The sequence below is a fragment of the Ranitomeya imitator genome, chromosome 8 (genome assembly GCF_032444005.1).
Source record: "Ranitomeya imitator isolate aRanImi1 chromosome 8, aRanImi1.pri, whole genome shotgun sequence".
NCBI lineage: Eukaryota > Metazoa > Chordata > Amphibia > Anura > Dendrobatidae > Ranitomeya > Ranitomeya imitator.
The window spans coordinates 143,080,676-143,102,285 of NC_091289.1; the positions used below are offsets into that span (position 1 = coordinate 143,080,676).

At 41.9% G+C, this 21,610-nt stretch overlaps 1 protein-coding gene across 1 annotated transcript in view; it reads left to right on the top strand.

Annotated features, from left to right (window-relative positions):
* DNM3 (dynamin 3) overlaps positions 1-21,610 on the top strand; it is a 481,981-nt gene that overhangs the window by 98,748 nt on the left and 361,623 nt on the right. The window lies entirely within an intron of this gene.

A 21,610-nucleotide genomic window follows, 5' to 3' on the forward strand; every position in this document is an offset into this window, starting at 1 on the left:
TCTCCGAAGAGACAATTTGCACAGTATCATAAAGAAAGTATTCTATTGCCATCTATTGGTGGGAACATAAAACATTCATATTTATTCCATTAGTTTAGACAGCACATACATGATTATACATGAGTAGATGGTGGCCCGATTCTAACGCATCGGGTGTTCTAGAATATGTATGTAGTTTATTTATGAAGATTTCAGAATAATGCAATGAATACACAGGATATCAAGAGCAACAAAGTAATTTGCTGTGCAATCAAACTATTTTAAGCACATTAGTTTTGGTGAGGAGATGTAAATGAATCCTGCACAAAACACTAGATATAAATTTTAACGTCCCATTAGAGTAACTATGTAAAAAAGTAAAATAAAATTGTATAACTTTTTTTTTTTTTTAAATCACAAATTGAAAAACAAAAAAAAGGAAAAAAAATGTGTTATCGCTGTAATTGTATTGACCCGAAGAAGAAATCTGTTGGGCTTTTCTCCTCTTCCACTACCTCTCTTATCTTTTCATGGATCTCCCTGACTTTTTGACTCCAATTCAGGACTATCTGAGGCTCACATTTTCATGAAGTTTCGATAGTATATGTATAGATCATGTGTTTTCAGGTTGAGTTGTTGGGATTACGTGTAAATATATTTCATGTGGTTCACGGGGTTTTCAGTAGCCGCTTTGTGTGCATGGTTATTAAGGCAATTTTTTGCCCTACACCACTGTTTCACCTCATTTCTGTACATCACATTTCCAAGCCCAGCGATTTAGAACTATTATATTGTGTTTTTCTGCTGATATATTGTACGTTTATTTATTTTTATGTACTACGGACGTGTAGGTTCCTTGTTTGATAGGGCATATTATCCAGAGGAGGTATTGGAGGGTCTGACATTGACTTTATTAGAAGCAAGTCAGGAATACTTCTAATGTAACCCCCCTTTTTCTTGGAGGTTTTTAAGTGATTTTATTGTTTTTGTTTTCCTTTTACTGTGTATGTATTTGTAAGTAAATATTGTTGTCTTAATGTGATCCCTGTTTTTGGAATATCTCTTTTGTCTCTTTTTGTTTTTGCTTGATATAGTTTGACTTGCTATGAGTTGATCCCTTTTTTTGTATTTATTGGGGATGCCCTGTTTTTTTTTTTGCGAAGAAGAAATCTGTCTTACCACCTTTACCACAAGATGAACAGCATTATAAAAAAAGAAGCAATTCCCGAATTACTGGATTTTTTCATTCTGTCTCCCAAAAATCAATAAATGTTGATTTTAAACTCATCCCTCAAAAGCAAGCCATGACATGATTCTTTTGGCAGAAACATAGAATTATTATAGCTCTCAAAATATGAATTTGCAAACACTTTGTTTTTATAAATCTCTGTGATTCAAACGAAACCCCCACTTTATGGGTGTATGGATCCAGAAGCACAAGCTGGGTACAATGTACAGGCACTACTATGTATTGGGCACTACAATATCATTTGCAATTTTCACTCTGTAACTTCAACTGCGTGCTTGCTTATGAAAACCCGCCATAGAGTCTAAATCGTCACTACACCCATAGATGAATTCCTAGAGGTATGTAAATTCCAATAAGGGGTCATTTGAGGTGGTTTTCCACATTTAGGCACATCAAGGGCTCTGCAAATGGAGTCCACAAAATATTCTTGAAAAATCAGCGCTTCAAAAGACAAATAGCGCTCCTTCCCTACCGAGCCCTACCATGATGCCAAACAGTACTTTACCTTATATGGGGTATTACCACGTTCAGAAGAAATTGTGTAACAAATTAATGTGCTTTTTTACCCATTTACCCATTACTAAGAGTATTTTAGTGATGACAATGTAATTATTAGTACTTCACCATCCATTTTCTTTTATTTCCCTCTTTGAAAAAAAAAATCTTAGGGCTAAACAACCTTTTACTGTTAAAAGTTTAATGATTGTTTCTACTTCATTATTGTTAATATGCTCATTGCACCCCTAGATGAATTAATTGAAGGGTGTAGTTTGTAAAATGTGATCACTTATGAGGGTTTCTGCTGTGCTGACATTTCTGGGGCTCTTCTAATGTGGACTCGCAAATCATTCTAGCAAAATCTGTACTCCAATGTGGCACTCCTTCACTTCTAAGCCTTGCACTGTGCCTGAAAGGTAGTTTCCACCCACAGAAATTGCACAACAAATTGTATGGTTCATTTTCTTCTTTGACCCTTATGAAAATGAAAATAGCAACATTTTTGTGAGAAAATGTGATTTTTTTTTATTTTCACAGCTCAACTTAATAAAATTCTGTGAAGCACCTGGGGATTCAAAGTGATCACCATACCTCTAGATACAGTGCCTTGCTAAAGTATTCGGCCCCTTGGAACTTTTCAACCTTTTCCCACATGTCATGCTTCAAACATAAAGATGCCAAATGTAAATTTTTGGTGAAGAATCAACAACAAGTGGGACACAATTGTGAAGTTGAACGAAATTTATTGGTTATTTTAAATTTTTGTGGAAATTCAAAAACTGAAAAGTTGGGCGTGCAATATTATTCGGCCCCTTTACTTTCAGTGCAGCAAACTCACTCCAGAAGTTCATTGTGGATCTCTGAATGATCCAATGCTGTCCTAAATGCCTAATGATGATAAATATAATCCTCCTGTGTGTAATCAAGTCTCCGTATAAATGCACCTGCTCTGTGATAGTCTCAGGGTTCTGTTTGAAGCACAGAGAGCATCATGAAGACCAAGGAACACAACAGGCAGGTCCGTGATACTGTTGTGGAGAAGTTTAAAGCTGGATTTGGATACAAAATGATTTCCAAAACTTTAAACATTCCAAGGAAAACTATGCAAGCGATCATATTGAACTAGAAGGAGTATCATACCACTGCAAATCTACCAAGACCCGGCCATCCCTCTGAACTTTCATCTCAAACAAGGAGAGGACTGATCAGAGATGTAGCAAAGAGGTCCATGATCACTCTGGATGAACTGCAGAGATCTACATCTGAGGTGGGACAGTCTGTCCATAGGACAACAATCAGTCGTTCACTGCACAAATCTGGCCTTTATGGAAAAGTGGCAAGAAGAAAGCCATTTGTCAAAGATATCCATAAAATATGTTGTTTAAAGTTTGCAACAAGCCACCTGGGAGACACACCAAACATGTGGAAAAGGTACTCTGGTCAGATGAAACCAAAATCGAACTTTTTGGCAACAATGCCAAACGATATGTTTGGCGTAAAGGCAACAGAGCTAATCACCCTGAACACACCATCCCCACTGTCAAACATGGTGGTGGCAGCATCATGGTTTAGGCCTGCTTTTCTTCAGCAGGGACAGGGAATATGGTTAAAATTGATGGGAAGATGTCTGGAGGCAAATACAGAACCATTCTGGAAGAAAACCTGTTGGAGTCTGCAAAAGACCTGAGACTGGGACGGAGAGTTGTCTTCCAACAAGACAATGATCCCAAACATAAAGCAAAACCTACAATTTGAATGGTTCACAAATAAACATATCCCGGTATTAGAATGGCCAAGTCAAAGTCCAGACCTCAATCAATTGAGAATCTGTGAAAAAAGAGCTGAAAATTGCTGTTCACAAACGATCTCCATCAAACCTCACTGAGCTCGAGCTGTTTGCCAAGGAAGAATGGGCAAGACTTGCAGCTGTAATCGCAGCAAAATGTGGCGCAACAAAGTATTAAGTTAAAGGGGCCGAATAATATTGTGCACCCCCACTTTTTCAGTTTTTGAATTTCCACAAAAATTTAAAATAACCAATAAATTTCGTTCAACTTCACAATTGTGTTCCACTTATTGTTGATTCTTCACTAAAAATTTACATTTGGTATCTTTATGTTTGAAGCATGATATGTGGGAAAAAGTTGAAAAGTTCTATGGGGCCGAATACTTTCGCAAGGCACTGTAAATTCCTTAATGGGTGTAGTTTCCAAAATGGGGAGTTTCCTTTATTTCAGCACATCAGTTGTTCGGTATCTATCTATTCAAGCCAATTTTGCACTTCAAAAGTCAGATGTTTCTCCTTCTCTTCTGAGCCCTGCTGTGTGCTGAAACCGTAGTTTTTCTCCACATATGGGTTATCAGCGCACTCAGAAGAAAATGCACAACAAATTGCATGGTTACATTTCTCCCTTGCAAAAATGCTAAATTTACAGCTAAATTAATATTTTGGTGGGTACAAATTAAAATGTTCATTTTTTTCATTCAACATTGCTTTAATTCCTGTGAAGTGCCCAAAGGGTTATGAAACTTCTTGAATGTGGTTTTGAGCACTTTGAGTGGTGCAGTTTTTAGAATGGTGTCACTTTTGCGCATTTTCTGCCAAATAGGCCCCTTAAAGTAACTTCAAATGTGAAGTGGTCCCTAAAAGATATGGTTTTGTAAATTTTGTTGGAAAAATGAGAAATTGCTGATAAACTTTTAACCCTTCTAACTTCCTAACCAAAAAAAATGTTTAAAAAATGATGCTGATGTAAAGTGGACATATGGGAAATGTTATTTATTATTTTTTACAGTATGACTCACTGGTTTAACCCCTTTCTGACCTTGGATGGGATAGTACGTCCGAGGTCAGAACCCCCGCTTTGATGCGGGCTACGGCGGTGAGCCCACATCAAAGCCGGGACATGTCAGCTGTTTTGAACAGCTGATATGTGCCCGCAATAGCGACGGGTGGAATTGCGATCCACCCGCCGCTATTAACTAGTTAAATGCGGCTGTCAAATGCTGACAGCGGCATTTAACCGGCGCTTCTGGCCATCGGGCCGGAAATGAGCACATCGCCGACCCCCGTCACATGATCGGGGGTCAGCGATGCATCTGCATAGTAACCATAGAGGTCCTTGAGACCTCTATGGTTGCTGATACCGGATTGCTGTGAGCGCCACCCTGTGGTCGACGCTCATAGCAATGCAGGAATTCAGCTACATAGGAGCGATCATCAGATCGCTCCCATGTAGCAGAGCCGATCGAGTTGTGACAGCTTCTAGCCTCTCATGGAGGCTATTGAAGCATGGCAAAAGTAAAAAAAAAAAAAAAAAAGTAAAAAAAAATGTGAAAGAAATAAAAAATATATAAACGTTTAAATCACCCCCTTTCGCCCCATTCAAAATAGAACAAAAAAAAAAAATTAAACCTACACATATTTAGTATCGCCGCGTTCAGAATCGCCCGATATATCAATAAGAAAAGGATTAACCTGATTGCTAAAAAATGGAGACGCTATAGGTATCAGAAAATGGCGCAATTTTTTTTTTTTTTTTTTTTTTAGCAAAGTTTGTAATTTTTTTTCACCACTTAGATAAAAGAGAACCTAGACATATTTGGTGTCTATGAACTCATAATGACCTGGAGAATCATGGCAGGTCAGTTTTAGCATTTAGTGAATCTAGTAAAAAAGCCAAACAAAAAACAAGTGTGGGATTGCACTTTTTTGCAATTTCACTGCCCTTGGAATTTTTTTCCCGTGTTATAGTACACGACATGGTAAAACCAATGATGTCGTTCAAAAGTACAGCTCGTTTCGCAAAAAATAAGCCCTCACATGGCCATGTTGATGGAAAAAAAACCGTTATGGCTCTGGGAAGGAGGGGAGCGGAAAACGAACATGGAAAAATGGAAAATCCCAAGGTCATGAAGGGGTTAAGGATATAAAAATTTAAGGTTTGAAAAATGGGACATTTTCAACATTTTCATGATTTCACAAATAAACACAAAAAATATCGGCCTGAATTTACGAATAATATAAAGTACAATGTGTCCCGAAAAAGCAGTCTCAGAATCACAGGGACACATTGAAAAGTTCCAGATTATTACCATATAAAGTGACACTGGTCAGAATTGTAAAATTTTTCCTGGTCATGAAGGTGAAAACAGGCTCAGGGCTGATGAGGTTAATCACAAGGTGATTGGCTAAGGCTGGCCATGGTTAAGGCTGGTTTCACATTTGCGTCTTTATGTGCGGCGTTTTATCCGTATAGATCCGCATGCGTCATGCGTACATATATCCCTTATCCGGCTGAATAGGTACAATTGTAACTATTCCGTTTTAAAATTGCAATAACTTTTTTTTGAAAAGACGTAGAGGGCTGAAATTTCGTGACATCTCTACATTTTTGGTCCAGAATATATTGGCCAAATTTCAATAAAATATCTCCACCCGCTTCCGAGATAAGGGGTCGAGATCTTTTTGCATCCATAACAAGCTGCATAGGTACAAATGTACCTCATATATTTTGAATGAAGATAATGCAAGGGAAAAAGCATAAATTTTTTTTTAATGATAATGCTATTTAACTATTATAAACAAGTAAAAAACTGTTCATTTACATTATAAAAGAAAATGTAAGAAACTTTTTTTTATTGATTTTCTTTGCAAGTAATGCATGTTGGCTTTGCTACAGAGTGTTCATCGCAAATGGGTTTCACACAAACCACACAAGACTTTCTAGTCTTGCGTTGTTTTCGCCTCAGGTCTCTGCAGACATAGCAACTACCAACAACAGGGGAGGGTCCACGACTACCATGAGGTATTTTGGGGCCAGCTGCTGGCTGCGATGCTACCACAATGCATCGTCCAAGCACCATTTCTACTGCACCTCGAAGAAAATGGTTTCTCATTATCATTTTGTTTGTACTACGATCTTCAATTGCAATCATACACAGCTGATTTGCGAGATCTTTCAGGAACTTTCTTCGTTGATCCTTTGCCCTGAAGCTTGGATTGTGTTCTCTGTAGATGATGTAGGATGCTAACCCACTGACATCAATCATATTGTAGAAAAATGCCAAAGTTCAACGTGATGTTCGTCGTTTCACAGTGTACTCTCCCAACATTTTATCCATAACATCAACGCCACCTTTTGTTATGTTGTAGTATTTTATTATCTCTGGCTTGGCTGCTAGTGTCTCTTCAACTTCTCCCGTCATGTGCATAGATGATAGAAGCACGACTGATTTGTTCTTCTTTGGTACATATGAACAGACTGTTGCATCATGATTGTAGGCAAAATTTGTCGAGTATACAGGCCTTTCTTTGGCAGGCTGCATGTTGTTAGGTAGGAACCTTTTGTTTTTTCTCACTGTACCAACTAGTGTCATGTTCCAGGAGTTCAATACCTTAGCTAGTTCCATGGTTGTAAAGAAGTTATCGGTGGTGACATTTCTTCCAGAGCCTTTATACGAGCTCACTAGGTCCAATACTGTTCGTTCTCCAATGTTTACTTGTCGAGGACCATCAGTTGGTTTCCCAGTGTAGAGCTGACCTTGTAAAGGGTAGGCATTTGATGAGTCACAAGCCCAGAAAATCTTTATGCCATATTTAGCTGGTTTTGAAGGTATATACTGGGTAAATTTAGTATGACCTCTAAATGGAAATAATTGCTCGTCGACGGTGATACAATGATATGGCTTGTAGGCTCTCTCCAGATTACTGTTCAGCATTGTCCAGATGTCCCGTATTGGTGCAGCTTTATCTGTTTGCACACGTTCTGCACGTGTATTTTCGTTGTCAAACCTGATAAATCTGAGTATCATCTTGAAGCGGTCACGAGACATGGCTGCACGTATAAGAGGCAGAGCAGCAACATTCCACATTTCCTCCAGATTCTCTTTGTTGGCTCTGTGCACACCAGCAGCAATCAGTATGCCCAAAAATGCATGAAGTTCAGTTTCAGTAAATTGCTTGAATGTTTTTTGTGGTGGCCGTTTGGAAGAATCAGGAAAACGTTGTACCAGTTCGTTGTTGTAAGCATCACAAACTCTCTTGGCCTTTCGATTCGTTTCCCGTAATATGATGTCACACATCTCGGGAGTCATGATGGACTTGAATAGCTCTTTTGCTGTATATAGGTTGCTGATTGCTGCAGGGCCACCTCTTTGTCGTAGGACATTACGAGATTTTGTTTGTGCATTTGGCAGTGGATTACTGCACCATTGAGTTTCATCCTTAGCAGTCCAAATGTCGCCTGCACTTTGAGGCACAGAATCATCCTCAACACTTTCGTCTGATTCGTATTCATTTTCATGCTCTATGACCATTTCTTGTTCAATGTCTGAATCTTCTTCAGTAACATCCACTTGTGGTACATAGTTTTCATCATCAGATGGAACATATGGTTCATCCTCATGCTCAGAATCAGATTCTTCTAGCATTCGCATTATTTCGTCAGACGTAAATCTGTAAATATGAAAAAATGTAAAATAAATAATTTTCCGAAATACTACATTATTGGCTTTTCACAAAATTATTCTAACCTGCAAACACGTTTTCTTGGATTATGGCGGAAACTAGATCCAGCATTACTATCACTCATGATGACTTGCTAGATGAATTTTGGCTTCGTATTTTGTGCTGAATATAAATAAAACATCGTAAAACAATATGTAGATACTAATTATTATCCATTTTTCGTATAAAAATTATACCTATAGTGATAAGTTTCATACAAAATATATGTAAGCCAAGTCCAGGCTGAAAGACAATTTGACTGTTCTGTCCCCACATAATGAGAATAAAGGTATAACTGGCTGTTAGATGCTGTGAGACTTTCCTACCTTCGTTTCCAAGAAATTGAAGACTTCACAAGCCTAGAAATGTGTGCTCACAGCAATGAGATGAACAGCAAAATGGCTAATGAGAGGAGGGAGGCAGGAAGACAAGTAGAAGCCACTCCCAGTTTGAATTAACTTAATTGACAGCAACATAAGTGACCAGTAACAACACTGAACAATAGATATCAGCATAACATTTGTAGCTGAATGAACTTTAGTTTCTGAAACCAAGTAAAGTCTTCCCACAGTGGAGGTATATGTGAAGGTACAATTGTACCTATGCAGCCTGTTAAGGTTGTAAAATTATGCAGCCTGACAAGGGATATATATGTATTTAACATGGTGTACGCATGGACATGCGTTTGCATGCTTTTGCGTATGCATGCTTCATTTCATGGTGTGCGGTTTTGAGGGTATCAAAAAACCATAAAATATGCGCAGGCATGCGGATGGGTGCATTATTGTCTATGGGAACGCATGCGTACGCATGCGTTCGATGCGCTTGCGTACTTTGGACTGCGCATGTCTAGGAACTGTTTTGAGACACGCCCTCCTGGAAATATCGAACGCAGGTGCATAAACAAAGCAAACGCAGGCAAAAAACGTATACAAATGCATGCACACGCAGCTTTTTTTTTGCTGTCATGTGTAAGTTGATGCGGATAAAAAAAGTGCTGCGTAAACATGCGTTTGCATGCGTTTTGGCATGCAGATGATTACGCTGCAGATATTCGCAAATGTGAACCTAGCCTAAAACACTGAACTCAATGATGTATCACATGTCCAGATGTGTGCTATTGTTTACTCATAGTCCATATGCACACACTAAGTATTTTGTCAGTATTTACCTCAGTATTTGTAAGCCAAAACCAGAAGTGGAAAAATCAGGGGAAATGTATAATAGAAACACGTCACCACTTCTGTATTTATCATCCACTCCTGGTTTTGACTTACAAATACTGAGGTAAAATACTGAACAAATATTTAATGTGTGCATATGGCCTAAATTTGATTGGATTTGGTAAGTTTTTTACCTCAGTATTTGTAAGGCAAAGCCTGAAGTGGGTAAAAAATACAGAAGTGGTGCACGTTGGCCTATGAGTAAACAACAGCACACAGCTGGACATGTGATCATTGACTTTAGTGTTTTAACGATGGCCGCCCTTAGCTATGTGTAATAGTGAATCAGGTGAAAATTACTCTGTGCACTGATCACTGCCGCCCCACTGGCGTGTTCCCTGCCACTCAGGCCAGTGTTACTCTCCCTCACTGTGGGGAGAGAGGTGCTGGGTGCCCGGCAGACAGGGGGATGCGTCATTTACACGGCATCCTCCTCTGTCAGTGATAAGAGCTGCCTCTAGGCTGAGGGAAGAGAGGGATGGGCAGAAGTCACAGGACAAAGGCGCAGAGAGTGTGTGTGTGTATCAGTGTGTGTTTCTATGTGTGTTTAGTGTGAGTGTGTGGATTTATGGTACCATGTAATTGGCAGAAGAACATGTAATATGTGTACACACCAGTCCTTAATCGCTTCACCACCACCAATATATCTTTTTACGGTGGTCATGAAGGGACCTTAACCCTCAGCGCCACTTTATCACAGCACCGAGATTAAGTGTATAGCGCTCTCCCAGCAGGCGAAAGTCTCATGGGTGATAGCTGTACATGACACCTGACACCCTGCGACATTTGCCTCGACCCGGTTTGTAATGAATCGTTGCCGATTTACCACTTAAATGATGCTGTCAATCAAAAGAGCAGCATCTAAGTGTTGAAAAGGGGATAAAAAGACCCCCTTTAACACCATCGGCCCCTGACAGTTGTCATCACACTTCAAGGTCATCTGATGACCCCAGGGTACCGGTGGCCTGTTAGATTCAGCTATAAAGCAGTTCTAACAGGCTGTGTCAGAGAGATAGTAACAGGTCTCGGGCACTACAGTAAACAAGTACTGCAATGCATAAGACCAGCGATCAAACTGTCCCACACTGGGACTAAGTGAAAAAGTTAAAAAGAATGGTAATATATGAAATAAAAAGTTTTAAAAAAAATCACAAAACAAGCGCACAAAAATTACAATAATCTGCTATGCTACTAAAAATGCAGACTTTGTGTTCAAAGAAAAATACTCAAAAAAGTACACATAATTGGTATTGCCACGACCAGAACACCCAGAACTATAAGGGTATGTTCACACGTTCAGGATTTCCATCCTTTTTTTTTCAGGACTGTTTTTTTAAAAAACTGCAGCTCTTGGCAGAAAACGCAGGTCCTTTTTTTGGTCCTTTTTTGTCCTTTTTTGATGCGTTTTTTGATCCTTTTTTTTTATGCAGTTTTCTAACCCTAACCCTAACCCTACCCCTAACCCTAACCCTACCCCTACCCCTATTCTAACCTTAGTGAAAAAAAAAAAAAAATTCTTAATTTTTTTTATTGTCCCTACCAATGGGGGTGACAAAGTGGGGGGGGGGGTGTCATTTACTATTTTTTTATTTTGATCACTGAGATAGGTTATATCTCAGTGATCAAAATGCACTTTGGAGCGAATCTGCCGGCCGGCAGATTCGGCGGGCGCACTGCGCATGCGCCCGCCATTTTGCAAGATGGCGGCGCCCAGGGAGAAGACGGCCGGACGGACACCGGGACGCCGGGTAAGTATAAGGGGGGGAGATTAGGGCACGGGGGGGGCATCGGAGCACTGGGGGGGGGCATCGGAGCACGGGGGGCGGGATCGGAGCACGGGGGGGCAGCCACACTCCGCCCACGCACTTCCGCCCGCTCCCCCGCACTTCCTGCTGCAGCGGTTCTGCACATCAAATCGCAGTAAAACCCGCAGATATATTTTTGATCTGCGGGTTTTACTGCGGTTTTGACCTCACAATGGAGGTCTATGGGTGCAGAACCGCTGCGGTTCAGGAAAAAGAAGTGACATGCTCCTTCTTTTTTGCCGCAGCTATTCTGCGCGGCTTTTTAAACGAAATTCCGGATCATGTGCACAGCAGTGACTGTTTTCCATAGGGTTACATTGTTATGTACCCTGCATGGAAAACAGCTGCGGAACCGCAGCGGCAAAACCGCTGCGGTTCCGCAGTAAAAAACGCACTGTGTGAACATGGCCTAAGGGTATGTTCACACGTTCAGGATTTCCATCCTTTTTTTTTCAGGACAGTTTTTTTAAAAAACTGCAGCTCGTGGCAGAAAACGCAGGTCCTTTTTTTGGTCCTTTTTTTGTCCTTTTTTGATGCGTTTTTTGATGCGTTTTTTTATCCTTTTTTTATGCAGTTTTCTATGCAGAGACTGTGTGTTTCCTAGGAAGCTTTTTAGGGCTAAAATGGCTGAAAATACCCTAACCCTACCCCTAACCCTACCCCTAACCCTAACCCTACCCCTAACCCTACCCCTACCCCTATTCTAACCTTAGTGAAAAAAAAAAAAAAATTCTTAATTTTTTTATTGTCCCTACCAATGGGGGTGACAAAGTGGGGGGGGTGTCATTTACTATTTTTTTATTTTGATCACTGAGATAGGTTATATCTCAGTGATCAAAATGCACTTTGGAGCGAATCTGCCGGCCGGCAGATTCGGCGGGCGCACTGCGCATGCGCCCGCCATTTTGCAAGATGGCGGCGCCCAGGGAGAAGACGGCCGGACGGACGCCGGGTAAGTATAAGGGGGGGAGATTAGGGCACTGGGGGGCATCGGAGCACTGGGGGGGGGCATCGGAGCACGGGGGGGGGCATCGGAGCACGGGGGGGCGGGATCGGAGCACGGGGGGGCAGCCACACTCCGCCCACGCACTTCCGCCCGCTCCCCCGCACTTCCTGCTGCAGCGGTTCTGCACATCAAATCGCAGTAAAACCCGCAGATATATTTTTGATCTGCGGGTTTTACTGCGGTTTTGACCTCACAATGGAGGTCTATGGGTGCAGAACCGCTGCGGTTCAGGAAAAAGAAGTGACATGCTCCTTCTTTTTTGCCGCAGCTATTCTGCGCGGCTTTTTAAACGAAATTCCGGATCATGTGCACAGCAGTGACTGTTTTCCATAGGGTTACATTGTTATGTACCCTGCATGGAAAACAGCTGCGGAACCGCAGCGGCAAAACCGCTGCGGTTCCGCAGTAAAAAACGCACTGTGTGAACATGGCCTAAGGGTATGTTCACACGTTCAGGATTTCCATCCTTTTTTTTTCAGGACAGTTTTTTTAAAAAACTGCAGCTCGTGGCAGAAAACGCAGGTCCTTTTTTTGGTCCTTTTTTTGTCCTTTTTTGATGCGTTTTTTGATGCGTTTTTTTTATCCTTTTTTTATGCAGTTTTCTATGCAGAGACTGTGTGTTTCCTAGGAAGCTTTTTAGGGCTAAAATGGCTGAAAATACCCTAACCCTACCCCTAACCCTACCCCTAACCCTACCCCTAACCCTACCCCTAACCCTACCCCTACCCCTATTCTAACCTTAGTGAAAAAAAAAAAAAAATTCTTAATTTTTTTATTGTCCCTACCAATGGGGGTGACAAAGTGGGGGGGGTGTCATTTACTATTTTTTTATTTTGATCACTGAGATAGGTTATATCTCAGTGATCAAAATGCACTTTGGAGCGAATCTGCCGGCCGGCAGATTCGGCGGGCGCACTGCGCATGCGCCCGCCATTTTGCAAGATGGCGGCGCCCAGGGAGAAGACGGCCGGACGGACGCCGGGTAAGTATAAGGGGGGGAGATTAGGGCACTGGGGGGCATCGGAGCACTGGGGGGGGGCATCGGAGCACGGGGGGGGCATCGGAGCACGGGGGGGCGGGATCGGAGCACGGGGGGGCAGCCACACTCCGCCCACGCACTTCCGCCCGCTCCCCCGCACTTCCTGCTGCAGCGGTTCTGCACATCAAATCGCAGTAAAACCCGCAGATATATTTTTGATCTGCGGGTTTTACTGCGATTTTGACCTCACAATGGAGGTCTATGGGTGCAGAACCGCTGCGGTTCAGGAAAAAGAAGTGACATGCTCCTTCTTTTTTGCCGCAGCTATTCTGCGTGGCTTTTTAAACGAAATTACGGACCATGTGCACAGCAGTGACTGTTTTCCATAGGGTTACATTGTTATGTACCCTGCATGGAAAACTGCTGCGGAACCGCAGCGGCAATACCGCTGCGGTTCCGCAGTAAAAAACGCACTGTGTGAACATGGCCTAAAGCTGTCAGGATATTTATTCCATACGGTGAACAGCATTAAAAAAGATATAAAACACTGCAAAAATTACGCTCTTTCATCATACTGACACACCAAAATTTGAATAAAAAGGAATCAATAAAATGATATGAAAACAATGGTATAAATGAAAACAACAAATTGTCCCCACAAGCCCTAAGGCTATGTGCACACGATGCAGATTTAGTGCGGATCCGCAGCGGATTTTTCCGCGCACAAACGCTGCAGATCCACACTGTGATTTACAGTACAATGTAAATCAATGTGGAAAAAAAAAAGCTGTGCGGAAAAATCCACACAGAAACGCTGCGGATTTAAAAGAAGTGCATGTCACTTCTTTTGTGCGGATCTGCAGCGTTTCTGCACCCTTCCGTTATAGAAATCCGCATTGGTAAAAAAAAAACCGCACAAAATCCGCATCAATTCCGCATAAAAATCGCACTAAATTTGCATAAAATCTGCGGCAAATCTGCACCTGACGATTCTGCCAGGAGATGCGGATTTTGTGCAGAAAATTCTGCACCCCATTCCGCAACGTGTGCACATAGCCTAAATCTGCAAAAAAATAAAAGTTACAGCTCAGATTATGATGATGCAAAAACAAATTCATTTTTGTAAAATATTGTTTTTAGTGTGTAAAAGTAACAAAGAATAAAAAATCATATACATCTAGTATCACTGTAATTGCAGTAGCCCAAAGAATAAAACCACTATATCACTTATACCGCAGGATGAACCAGGCAAAAAAAAAAAAAATATATATATATATATATAAAAGAAAAATAATTGGAGTCAGCACACCGTTTGTAGTGAAAAGGAGCTATTTAATAAGCCCAGAAAGCAACGTTTCAGTCCCAAAAGGAACCTTTCTCAAGCCAATAATGGAATTGCTGGTTTTTGTGCATTCTTTGTTTGAAAAATCTGAATAAGAAATGATCAAAAATGTCATATACAAAATGGTACCAAAAAAACTCATCATGCAGAAAATAAGTCCCTATACAGATCTTTTTGCTAAAAAATATAAAAGTTACAGCTCTCAGAATATGGCGACGAAATTTTTTATTTTTTTTTTAATAAAAAAGCTTTTTTTACTGTGTGATAGCAGCAAAACATTAAAAAAAGATATAAATCTAGCATCATTGTAATTGCACTGACCCCCCCAAAAAAAATTTGTACTGCTGTCTATTTGTTCGTGCTACCTTCCAAAAAATCAGAATATGGCTTGGCTCACATTTATCCTGCGCTCTCTCCTGAGCATTTACATTGGAGTTTCCCTGTAAATCCCAAAAATCGCGATTCAGACAAAACCTCAGACGAATCTGCTCACTATAATGAGGCAGATGGAGTGACTTTGGACTCTGTCTAATCTCTGTCCCGGTGTCTCATTATTTTTGGCGCCTTTTTTAGCGCACAAGTGTGGATGACCACAGTTCTGTGCACGCCTAAAAAGATGGATACCACCGAAACAGATGCCAAACGGAGTCCAAAGCATCTCCATCTGTCTTATAATAGTGATTGGTTTCATCTGAATGGCATTTTTCTGGGATTTACATGGAAACCCCGACGTAAGTGCTCAGCGTATAACACAAGAATGTGATCCAGCCTTATAGTACGATGCAAGTCGGGAGCGGGTGTCTGGTGTTGGCTCACAGGCTGAGCCCATAGTATATCCAGCAGATAACTCGTGAGTTTTTTGCCAGGTATAGTGTGGGCTCAGTCCATTTGTACAGGTTGTCCAGCCTTTTGCTAAAACTCTGCAGTCACTCATTGTCTGATCACTTTTGTTATATACTGTAATACCTCAGTACTGCTGTATATCGCTAAAGTCTTCTTTGAAGTTTAGACACGGCTGAGTTTCAACAGAGCTCTGTGATGGCACATGGCAGACATGGGGGTCTTCAACAGACTCCATGCTTTCATAGCAACACAGTGGAGTCTGCAAGGATGTAACAGGGAGTCCGATGGGCAGTTAGAATGACGTGCCCCTATGCTGGTACATTGTTAAAGGGGTTGTCCAATCCTTTACTAAAAGTCTGCAGTCACTCTGCATCACATGCTGTGAGGCTTTTCCGCTGTTGACAGTGAGAGTGGGCGGTCGTGTGACCACAAATATGTGATTTCTATACTTCTGGCCACATTCCATCGAGACGTGTATTGAGTGATATTGCGTTCCTTGTGTGGTATAAATGATTAGATGACCTTGTTTTTCCCGTCGGTTCAATTACAGCGATACCAGATTTATATTTTTTTAAGTTTGTCTGCTGTGACACACACTAAAAAAAACATTTTTTTTATCACCATATTTTGAGATCTATAATTTTTCCATATTTCTGCTGACGGAGTCATGTGAGGGCTTGTTTTTGTTTTTAACGGGACGAGTTGGAGGTTTTTTGGTACCATTTTCTGGCACATATATTTTGATTGCTTTCAATTCAGATTTTTGGTCAGTACGATTACAGTGATACCACATTTGTATAATTTTTTTATTTTTTGACACTCCTACTAAATAAAAACAATTTTACTGAAAAAATATTGTTTTTGCATCTCTGTATTCTGACAGCTATGGCCTTTTTATTTTTCTACACAAGCAGATCGGCTGTTACACAATGCCTATGGCCGTCTCACAGGACACTGTGCCTGACACACCAGGAGGTCATTGTTTGACCTCCAGGTGCCATGACAACCATCGGCTCACCGTGATTTCCTCTCCTTGAAGGTACCACCCTGGGCACTTTCTTCATATCACATTTCCCTGTTTCGTCCTTGCCCTTTACTTCTTTGAGTTATAAACTTGGGGCCGTACTTCTAGGTGTCCTGTCCCAGGACCCGTCTCCAGTGCATTACTCTGCCTTTCTGTCATTTTTCCTCATCGCTGCTCTGGATCTCGCTATTCACTGTCTTGGTATCCACTTTCATTAGGGATACCCACGTCAAGCACCTCTGCTGAATAGTCAGACCATAGGTCTGTTTTCACAGCAGGCTTATTGACAGTAAACTGTCTCTGTCCCTTCACTTTATCCCTGCCACTCTGGGCTAGTCCCAATCATTAACCCTAACTATCCCTACTGTTGGGCAAACTACAACATTGTCACTAATAAGGCATGTCACAACACACATTACAACAAAACGCATGTCTTCAAGGAAGAATATGGGCAATATGTTCATCTCCTTACAAACTCCCTCTCACAAGCTTTCAAATGCTGCGATTGCTATCAATCGTGGCATTTGGAGAGTTAATAAGCCAATGGCTGTGTGGCCACCAGACCTGCCTGTTACTGCAGGAGCTTGGCGAGATGAACTCCTGGCGGTGATCATACAGACAAGTGTTGTTATTTCAGCACCTCTCGACGATCATGTGCTGTGATCGGTCAGTTAGACTGACCGATCAGAGCAAGTAGAGAGCAAGGACCGCTGAAATGGGTCCGAACATCCCTAACTGTGCCGGTTAGCAGTCAGTGACCACTGTCGGCACGGAGCTGTCACTGTGTGTTTTCACACAGTGACAGATTATAGACATGGCGTGTATAGCACGTCATGGTGTGGGAACTGACACCTGCTCATGATGTGTTATACACGTCATTGGTTGTTAAAGGGTTAAAACATAACATACCAATAAGAGACAAAAGAACACAGCTTAAGAAATGCGATAAAATTGCTTGTAAAAATACATTAAAAGCATAATGAAAAAAAATGCCAGCAGCTTAATGGGGTTGTCCAGTCTAAACAGATAAGTCTGCATGACTCTGTGTGTCTGCATGTTTGTGAATCCCCCCAGCGCACACACTGTGCGCTGCAAGGATTCGCCGGTCTCTGAGGTGGTACCCGAGTATATGTATACAGGTATACTCACACTCCTGTGCAGTAGATGTGGCCACATACACTTGTATGGAGAAAGGCCGCGCCCTCTAGTTGACCTCGCCCACTGGATGGCCGCTTCTCTAGTTGGGGCACGGCCTCATTCAATACAAGTGTATGGAGTTAGAGTGCACCCACTAGATGGGCCCTGACCGGGAGTATGTATAACGCCTACTTACCCACTGGTCCCGGCTCAGTAACTGGTGAATCTCCGCAGCACACAGTGTGCGCACTGGGGAGGATTGATAAGTCTGCAGTCACATGGAGTGACTGCAGACGTACCTATTTGGACTGGACAACCTCTTTTTTATGCCTAATATGTGCAGAAAATCTGCAACATCCCAAAGTCACCAAATGCTCATTCTGGGAACGAAGTCTAATAGTACTTGATCACTGTTGTTTAACCTCTGAGAGGCAGATATCAATCACTGACATCAGTAGTTTAGTGGCTTAACTTGATGTAGGTGGGCATTTAGGTGGCCATTGTCACCCCTGTGATGCAGTCACTGGGTCGCAACGGCTCACCATGGCAGCATTAGGCCTATTAAAGGCCCCCACTACACAAAATATTGTTGCCTGTGCTTCGGGGCGGCCTGTGGACAGGTCTTTCCTTGTTTTTTCTGGCCTAGAGCAGGAAGATAAGACTCTGCCTACACAGAGAGGCAGGAAGGAATAAAAATAAAAATTTACATGCAGGTACCTTATCGGTGACGTCTTCTGTGATTGTTCTCATACCCTTTGTCTCTATGTAGTATCTATGCCATGATGATATTTTATGCCCAGATCTTGTCTCTGCAAACTTCTCTGTTCTCCATCTTCAGCATCACGCCACAACATGGTGCCCTTAAAAATAAAAGTATAATTATACTGCGAAAGAAGAACTATAAGCCAGCTCACCCGTGATGCATAAACCAAACCTCGGGAGTACGGACCCGCTGTGTCCAGGCGTATAAAGTCCAAAAAAGAAGAGAATGTCCAGGTTCCCCGAATCCGTAAAAAAGAGTTTTCTTTGTTCACAAACTTTAAACATAGAGGATACAGACTTCAGCACGATCATGATTAAGGGAGCTTAGTCTCCAGAAATGCGTTGAGATTCTTACCCATATGGTTCGAGCTGAAGTCTGTATCCTCTATGTTTAAAGTTTGTGAATAAAGAAAACTCTTTTTTACGGATTCGGTGAAGCTGGACATTCTCTTCTTTTTTGATAATTATACTGCCCCATAAATATAAATATCTCCCAAGCTGCGCCACTGAACAAATAATTGCCTTTCAGTGTGCTTCCTGCACAAAATATGCTCCCCTCACTGCCCCTCTCCTTACTGTCCCCCCACACTACCCCTCTATGCAACATTCCCCACATGCCCCTCTCCGCAATGTCCCACCTATGCTTCCACTCTCCATAACATTCCCTCACACTGCCCTTCTCCATAATGCCCCTCCCACACAGCTCCTCTTCATTATATTCCCCCCCACAGCTCCTTTCCATAATGTTCCCCCCACACTGCCCCTCTCCGCAACATCCCCCCACATGCCCCTCTCCGTAATATCTCACTCTTGCCTCTCTCCATAACATTCCCTCACACTGCCCTTCTTGATAATGCCCCTCCCACACAGCTCCTCTTCATAATATTCCCCCCACAGCTTCTTTCCATAATGTTCTCCCCACACTGCCCCTCTCCGCAACATCCCCCCACATGCCCCTCTCCGTAATATCTCACCCTTGCCACTCTCCATAACATTCCCTCACACTGCCCTTCTTGATAATGCCCCTCCCACACAGCTCCTCTTCATAATATTCCCCCCACAGCTTCTTTCCATAATGTTCTCCCCACACTGCCCCTCTCTGCAACATCCCCCCACATGCCCCTCTCCGTAATGTCTCACCCTTGCCACTCTCCATAATATGTCCTCACACTACCCTTCTCCATAATGCCCCTCCCACACTGCTCCTTTACGTAATGTTCCCTCCACACAGCTCCTCTCCATAATATTCCCCAACAGCTCCCCTCTGTAATATTATGCCACACACCCGGCCCCTCTACATACCGTACTTCATACACAATCCTCTCACCCGTTACAATGTGGCCTTATAGTACCATCAACCCCCATCCTTCCTTCTATTATAGTTTATTTAATCTTCGGCTCCTCCTGGAGCGCTTACTTTTTCTTGTGTATCATTGCCTCCTCTGCGCTGTGGTGCCGGCTGCAGCAGCATTGTCATGAGATCACAGTGTGGCGTGAGGATGACCTCATCACGCTGTTGCACATCTGGGCCGTGGCTGTTGAAAGCTGCTTTGCTCTGCCCCAGTCCCACCGCCGAAGTGTTTAACCGTATTCGTGGCTGAAAGATGCGAATACAGTTGAATATAAGGAGATGAGAACTGGAGTTTCCCGATTCTCAGTGTGCCGAACAACATCCTTCAGTGGGACGCATGCAGCCTACGGGCCATATATTGTGCTGGTGAATATGCAAATACTGGGAGACAAAAGAGCGCGAATAGGGTCTTAACTGGTAACAACGTAGAAACACAGGAAAGTGGATCTGCTCACCTGATATGGTTGCACCTAAGCAACATGTACCGTATATCACATACGGTAACTCAGCTGCTGCAGGACACGAGTCCGAAAGGACTTAGGCAAAAAACAAATACGGGTGAAGTGTCACTCGATACGTTGATGATGAGAACCAACGACCAGATAGCATTCTTGAAAACTTTTATTTTAACAGGTTAATGAAGTCAGCGCGTTTCGAGATCAATGCAAGACCTCTTCATCAGGATAGAAACCTAATCCGTGCATAGTGACACTTCACCCGGATTTGTTTTTTGCTCCCAATAGGGCACTAGAGACAGTTTACCTTCTTCTAGAACAGTGTTCCGCAACTCCAGTCCTCAAGAGCCACCAGACAGATCATATTTTCAGGATTTCCTTAGTATTGCACAAGTGATGTACAATGCTAAGGAAATCTTGAAAATGTGATCTTGCAAATATTTTCTTTTCGGTAGAATCCTGTGGCTTATACAACTCAGTACACTAGTTAATAGTGTACAGAAGGCAAAACAGTTCCCAGTAGATACATGTCAAAGGCTTCTCACCCAGGCCAACCAGTATCCTGCTCTGCACCGATGAAGGGAAAGACCTTGAAGCAGTTGCCTGTACACTGGTGCCTGTTCCTTTTCCATATTCGCTAATGTCCAAATTCCATATATTGGACCACAATTATTAGAATATTGTATTTACTGTACTGTTAGTGGTTCAGACTCAAGCCCATCTATCTATGTAAATGTAAAATATACAATCATCTGTAATGCAGTGGTCTAAAAACCAAATGCGACATTGCCCAACCCAGGTATCGGCATGGCATTTTCTGTATTCCGCTAGTAAATTATTTTAATCCTGTGATTAAATGATAGATTTACTTTGTGGACAGCCTTAGAAGTTAGTACAGTGGTTAATTACAACCTTTAAATAGGCCTTGTTCTCAACTGATGCTTTGTGCAATACTTGCTACTATTTTACTTTTTTTTTTTATCAGTGATTGCTTTTAGTCTAACATTACATGCTAAAGATAATTCATTACAGATATAATCTCTATAAACAAAATAAACAATATAACTAGACTAGTTTCATTTTTTGCAATCTTGGAATATTTATGCATTTTGCACTTAGTTAATTGACAAGTCCTCATAGCAGAGCTAAATTAGAAAATGATAAATAATGCTTTTGTACATTGGCGATAGTGTAATCTCAAAGGGAATCTGTCACCAGGTTTTTTCTACCTCCTCTGAGAGCAAAATAATGTAGGATCAAAGTCTCTGATTCCATCAACGTATCACTTTAAAGGGCTGCTTGCTGCAGTTTTGATAAAAAATTACAGTTTTATCTGCTGCACATCTGAGTACTGGACAACCCCATCCATACCATGTTTCTGTGTACACTGTATACACTGTGTGGAGGCAGCATTATACAGAACACATAAATATGGAGGACTACCTGGCT